Consider the following 7,821-nt stretch of genomic DNA (forward strand, 5'->3'; position numbering starts at 1 on the left):
ACTCACAACTCACAACCACTGCGTGCGTACTGTGAACACTAATCCACTTCTGGAAATTTACATTGGATATTGCCATAGACTAGTGAATTTATGAAGATATTTAAGAAAATAAATAATAAAAAGGAAATAAATGACATAGAAGTAAATTAACATAAAGCTTGACAAAACTAAACACATTTTTAAAAAATCTCTCATACCCATCCCCTCTCTCTCTCTCTCTCTGTTTTTTTTTTTTTTTCTTTCTTTTTTCTTTCTCTTTCTTTCTTTCTCTCTCTCACTCACTCGTTCACTCACACACACACACACACACACACACACAAACGTTCTTCTTCTCTCGAATCACCCTTATTTACTTATTTCATACCTTTTTATTCTCTATAATTATACAATTGTGACCCTCCGCCTCGAAACGGTATTAAGTCGGATTTTTCAATTTTGGGTTTTTGGTACCCAATCATATATATTATGCTTAAAATTTTGATACCAAATTTATAAAATTCTGATTTTTCATTGCCCAACTATGACCGTTTGAAGTAGGGAGAGTGTGAAAACCAAGTTTTGAGAAAATCGACTTTGAAGTGAGGCACCGTTTTCACACATAATTAAATCAATGGGCAAAGACAACTCCTCAGATACGGGCATTGAAAATTTGACGAGAATAATAAAATTTGCAGAGACGCCAATTTTCAATTTGACTCACAGGAATTTCAGACACCACTCGGAGGAATTTCAATGCCGAAAGAGGAATTTCCGCACACACAAAAAGGGAATTGGGATGATATTTGGTATTGTGTTTACATATTGTATAGATCTAAACAGATAACTGATTACAAATATTTTCTGATATATGAACACATTGTCAAATACAACCCCAAAGTTTCCTTATTTCAAGTGAAGAAAATCTCCAAAAGATAATGATGGTAGTGAGGATGATGTTGTGTTGGTGGTGGTAGTAGTAGTAGTAGTAGTAGTAGTAGTAGTAGTAGTAGTAGTAGTAGTAGTAGAAGTAGTAGTAGTAGTAGTAGTAGTAGTAGTAGTAGTAGTAATAGTAGTAGTAGTGATGATGATGATGTCATAATGTCTGTAGTAGTAGTAGTAGTAGTAGTAGTAGTAGTAGTAGTAGTAGTAGTAGTAGTGGTAGTGATGATGATGTGGTGGTGGTGACTGTGGTTGTAGTAGTGGCAGTGGTTGTAGAAGTAGTGATGATGTGGTGTGGGTGGTTGTAGTAGTAGTGATGATGTAGTGGTAGTGGTTGTAGTAGTAATGACGATGTGGTGGCGGTGGTTGTAGTGGTAGTGATGATGATGTGGTGGTGGTTGTAGTAGTAATGATAATGATGTGGCGGTGGTGGTTGAAGTAGTAGTGGCAGTGATGATGTGGTGGTGGTGGTGATTGTAGTAGTAGTGGTCGCGATGAAGATGCGGTGGTGTTGGTTGTAGTGTATGTGTGTGTGTGTGTGTATGTGTGTGTTAGAGAGAGAGAGAGAGAGAGAGAGAGAGAGAGAGAGAGAGTGCTAAAAGTGCATCAAGTGATAAGTAGAGCAGCACGAACTTTAAAAACTAACGAGGCTAAAGTTTGAGACCAAAGTATTTGTTATTAGCTATTATTGGCAAGTGCAGGAAGTGAACATAAAAATTAATCCAGTGAGCGCAATTTATTGTTTTGTGTATGTGTGCGTGTGTGTGTGTGTGTGTGTGTGTTTGTGTGAAGGTGGAGAGAGAGAGAGAGGAAGAAAGACACACACACACACACAGAGAGAGAGAGAGAGAGAGAGAGAGAGAGAGATAGGAAGAAAGACAGAAAGAGAGAGAGAGAGATAGATAGATAGATAGAGAGAGAGATAGATAGATAGATAGATAGAGAGAGAGAGAGAGAGAGAGAGAGAGAGAGAGAGAGAGAGAGAGAGAGAGAGAGAGAGAGAGAGAGAGAGAGAGAGAGAGATTTGAGCTAAATTTGTTTAAAGGATTTTTATGGCGCTTGCGCCACTGGTTGCAGTAGTATTGGTGGTGGTAGGGTTGGCGTTGTGGTGTTTGTAATAGTAGTTGCAGGGATGGTGATGTGATGGTGGTGGTAGAGATGATGAAGTAATAATGGTTGTAGTTGTCGTGGCATGAATGGTGATGTGGTGGTTGTTGCAGTAGTGGTGGTAGTGATGGTGATGTGGTGGTCGTTGCAGTAGTGGTGGTCGGGATGGTGATGTGATTGTAGTAGTGGTGGTAGTGATGGTTGTAGTAGTAGTGATGATGATGTGGTGGTAATGGTGGTTGTAGTTGTAGTAGTAGCAGTGGTGATGATGACGATGTCGTGGTAGTTATTGTAGGAGTGGTAGTGATGATGATGTGGTGGTGGTGGTGGTTGTAGAAGTAGTGGTAGTGATGGTTGTGGTTGTAGTAGTAGTGATAGTGATGATGATGTGGTGGTGACGGTTGCTGCTGTAGTGGTAATGATGATAATGTGGTGGTGGTGGTGGTGGTTGTAATAGTAGTGGTAGTGATAATAGTGTGGTGGTGGTGGTTGGAGAAGTAGTGGTAGTGATGGTTGTGGTTGTAGTAGTAGTGATAGTGATGATGATGAATATGATGAATGATGTGGTGGTGACGGTTGCTGCTGTAATGGTAATAATGATGTGGTGGTGGTGGTTGTAGTTGTAGTGGTAATGAAGATGATGTTGTGGTGGTGGTTGTATTAGTAGTGACTTGACGGGACGGGGGGCGGGGGGGGGGGGGGGGGGGTATCCTTGGAACAATTAAACCGGAGTTTTGGCATCACTGAATCTGGCATGGGCTTCGATTATACAGTTGATAATGTACATAGACGTCTACACATTTTTGAAATAATCCAAGTATTACCTTTGTAGTTATTCATTATTATGTAAGATGTCCCGTCCCTAACATAAATAAAACACCCAAAAAATTTTTTTTTAATGCCGACAATTTTATGACATTGCTCACTTTTTGAAGAATTTTTTTTGTATTTAAATAAAGAATCAGTGAAATAAGCATTTCAATGTGACATTTTTGTCTTATTTATCAGAGGAAATAGGGTTTCAAAATGCCAAAAGTTAAAGAAGGATTTATAATTTCAAAGTACAGTTTTGAAACTATGTGAAGCCGGGTGGGCAGGGAAAGAAATAACAAGAAAGAGGATGGGAGAGGAAGAGAAAGAATGAGAGAATAAAATACACACACACACACACACACACACACGCGTGAGAGAGCGAGCAAGAGAGAGAGAGAGAGTGAGAGAGAGAGGCGTAGGGTCACAATTAACATAGCGGCCAACAATTCAAAGAACTATATCGGGACAACCTGATGCATAATACAGTCTTGATATTAAAGAGCAGTATAATTAGACTATTATAGCCTATAATATAATCTAGATTTATATTTTTTATCAACATAATTCTTTTCTCCAGCCTCGATTTTATCAGGATGATTTGATAATAATATTAATATGACCATATACATTACCCACACTCGCACGCATGTGTACATACTTAATACTCACAAACGTGAACATTCACACACAAAAAGGAGAGAGAGAAAGCATTCTTCTTCTTCTTCTTCTTCTTCTTCTTCTTCTTCTTCTTCTTCTTCTTCTTCTTCTTCTTCTTCTTCTTCTTCTTCTTCTTCTTCTTCTCTTTCTTCTTCTTCTTCTTCTTCTTCTTCTTCTTCTTCTCTTCTTCTTCTTCTTCTTCTTCTTCTTTCTTCTTCTTCTTCTTCTTCTTCTTCTTCTTCTTCTTCTTCTTCTTCTTCTTCTTCTTCTTCTTCTTCTTCTTCTTCTTCTTCTTCTTCTTCTTCTTCTTTTCTTCTTCTTCTTCTTCTTTTCTTTCTTCTTCTTCTTCTTCTTCTTCTTCTTCTTCTTCTTCTTCTTTTCTTCTTTCTCTTCTTCTTCTTCTTCTTCTTCTTCTTCTTCTTCTTCTTCTTCTTCTTTCTTCTTCTTCTTTCTTCTTCTTCTTCTTCTTCTTCTTCTTCTTCTCTTCTTCTTCTTTCTTCTTCTCTTCTTCTTCTTTTCTTCTTCTTCTTCTTCTTCTTCTTCTTCTTCTTCTTCTTCTTCTTCTTCTTCTTCTTCTTTCTTCTTTCTTCTTCTTCTTCTTCTTCTTCTTCTTCTTCTTCTTCTTCTTCTTCTTCTTCTTCTTCTTCTTCTTCTTCTTCTTCTTCTTCTTCTTCTTCTTCTTCTTCTTCTTCTTCTTCTTCTTCTTCTTCTTTTCTTTTCTTCTTTCTTCTTCTTTCTTCTTCTTCTTTTCTTTCTTCTTCTTCTTTTCTTCTTCTTCTTCTTCTTTCTTCTTCTTCTTCTTCTCGTCTTCGCCGGCCCCCCCCCCCCCCCCATAACTAGTAGCATGTCGTAACAAGAGAGATAAAAGAAATATTTTAAAAAAGAGTATGCTGTCAGGATTTTTTTCTCTCCAATCCCTACCCAACATCTATTCATCCAAGGACACCACTGGCCTGTGTCACTTTTGACATATGATGCCATCCCGTTTATGCTGACGTCATAAAAATGTGAGTGTCACCAAAATTAATGCAAATGAGCCCAGGTGTCAAAATTTGACACAAGACATGATGGTGAATTTTTCATCGTTCTACCGTGGAGCCATCTGAGTGCTTTTCATAGAAAAATGTTTGACACTGTGGAACAGTTCAATGAAAATCCCAAAATCCCGGAATTCCACGGATCCGCGACGATTATTATCATTATCAGAAGCGTCAGAAGAGTGGACCTTTAAAACAACCCCCCCCCCAATAAAAAACAACAAAACAATTTTTTAAAACCCCAACCCCCTTAAAAAACCTTCAATGAAACAAACAACTAATTCAGTCTGTACAAACTTTATTGATAGAGGGCAAAGGTCAACTCAGGTGTATGACAAATTTCAAATAATTTCATTTCAATTCTAAATTGACTTTCCCGGGTCCCGTTTATTCCGTTCATCCCGACATAATACTGTTTTAAGACAGTGGGTCACATATCTTCTACGTTACATAGATACCATCTTTTCCTTTATGATGAAATATGATCGCAAAAAAAACAAAAACCGCACTTATTATTACGAAATGTTAGCATGCTCCCATTATACCCATTTCACTCTTTTGTTTAGAAAGTTGTACTAAAATCATAGAATTAAACGAATGAGAATACGTACGAAGCCTAAAAAGTGTCCACCAATGAAAGCATTCAGCGCCATTTTGTTGTTGGCTGAGAATGTAGTAATTACCATTCATTCGGTATCTATGTCAACATAACGACACAAGAAAAACAACAAACAATATCAAAATCCACAATAAAATGTTTCAGAACTGTTGCGTATATTTATGGCACAACGAAGCTGTCAAAAAATGAAGTTAGAGAATGTGTGTAATCATGTATTATAATAACCTGTAATGTGTTTTCCAACCACCACATCATCTACTACTACAACCACCACCACAATATCATCACTAACACTACTACTACAACCACCAGCCCCACATCATTATCACTACCACTACTACTACACCACCACCAGCACATCATCATCACTACCACTACTACAATCACCACAACCACACCGTCATCACTACCACTACTACTGCAACCACCACCACCATATCATCATCATTACCACTACTACCACAACCACCACCACCACTACTACTACAACCACCACCACATCACTACCTCAACTACTACAACCACCACCACAATAGCATCACTACCACTACTACTACAACCACCACAACCACATCGTCATCACGACCACCACTACTACAACCACCACCATATCATTACCATTACCACTACTACTACAACCACCACTACCACCATATCATTACCATTACCACTACTACTACAACCACCACAACCACATCGTCATCACTACCACTACTACTGCAACCACCACTACCACCATATCATCACCATTACAACTACTACTACAACCACATCATCATCACTACCACTACTACTACAACCACCACCACATCATCATCACTATCACTACTACTACAACTACAACCACCACCACATTATCATCACTACCACTACTACTACTGCAACCACCACCACCATATCATCATCATTGAAATATTTTTTTTTTTAAATTGAGCTTTATATAGTGCAATATCTACTAAATGTGCTCAAAGCGCTTTACAAGGGGTCCCTGGTCAACATTTAACATGTAGGACGGGACATGACGCCTGTTAGGCGATATTACAATTTTTCGGACAAAGACAACTCTGTTAACGGCCAGGTACTCATTTTACACCTGAGTACGGTGAGAGAATGTGAGTAAAGAGCCTTTTCCAAGGACTCAACTATGCGCCGAGCGCGAGGCTCGAACCCAGGACCTTCCGATCCGGAAGCGAGTGTCATACTACTAGACCACATAGCCGCATCATTACCACTACTACTACAAACACCACCACCACATCATCATCACGACCACTACTACTACAACCACCACCACCACCATATCATTACCATTACCACTACTACTACAACCACCACCACATCATCATCACTACCACTACTACTACAACTACAATCATCACCACAACAACATCATCATCACTATTACTACTACAACTACAACCACCAACAACACCACATCACCTCACTAACACTCAGTACTACAATCACTACCATTAGGTTTTGGAGCTTTACTTCATTTGAAATAAGGAAACTTCGGAATTGTATTTGGCATTGTGTTTATATATCATAATATAATTCTAATCAGTTATCTATTTAGAACTAGATACTATACAATATGTATGCCAAATACCACCCCAATTCCCCTTTCTTGTGTGCGGGAATTCCTCTTTCGGCATTGAAATTGAGTGTGAGAGAGTCATCACTACACACATAAACAACAGAAACAATTTAAAAACAAGACTATGACACGCAACCACTCACACACGAGGCTATACTATTTATCCTTTTCTCTATATAGAATAGGATAAGACAAACAATAGCTTGACTCTCGCTACACTTCGCATTGATGTTTGTCGTCTCACGAGTTCAACTCTCGGTCGACCTGTCAATATTCCTTTTTGCCTCGGACGTAATCATTAATAGAATGTTGTGTGGTTTTGACCGTGAAGAAAACCTTAAGAAGTCACATTTATATCATTTTAGAGAGATCGTTTTGAATAATTTTGAGTTAAACGAGCGAGCAGCAACTTGTTTTCATGAACGGCCGATCAGCGCTTGTTTACTATAGTAACGCGATTCCCAGCCAACAGCAAAATGGCGGATATTTTTCTCATCGAGGCCGCTGGTTGGTTAGCCAATAAGAGCACCGTACGGTTTCCATTGGGTAAATTCCTTGACTAAAATTAAATATTTAATCTAAGGCTGATGGAGATGATCAGACAGATCATTGGATATATAATAGATATCAATAGAGAATAGACAAAATAAGAGTAGAGAGAGAGAGAGAGAGAGAGAGAGAGAGAGAGAGAGAGAGAGAGAGAGAGAGAGAGAGAGAGAGAGAGAGAGAGGGGGGGGGGGGGAGAGAAGAGAACGAAAAAGATGATCTTCGAAAGTATTCGAACTTCCAGCGATTATCACAAGAGTGATAAGTTAGTTTCCATTACAAAAAAGTTATATCAGTTGTCCTCAACAAATCCTAAAATGTACTCCATGTCTTTTAAAAACAAATAAACTCTATTTTCATTTCTATGACAAATCACCCAGATAAACTACCGTTTTGAGGCAATTTATTAATTTCATGAAATTTTCATAAAGATTGACGAATTCATATAGCAACGAGTATGACTGTTTTACCGGAAATTATACGATATTTACCCCATTTCGATGGTATTACCGATGTGTTGTCAACAG

The sequence above is a fragment of the Berghia stephanieae genome, chromosome 6 (genome assembly GCF_034508935.2).
Source record: "Berghia stephanieae isolate SIO BIC M18660-M18661 chromosome 6, UCSD_Bste_1.3, whole genome shotgun sequence".
Lineage (NCBI taxonomy): Eukaryota > Metazoa > Mollusca > Gastropoda > Nudibranchia > Aeolidiidae > Berghia > Berghia stephanieae.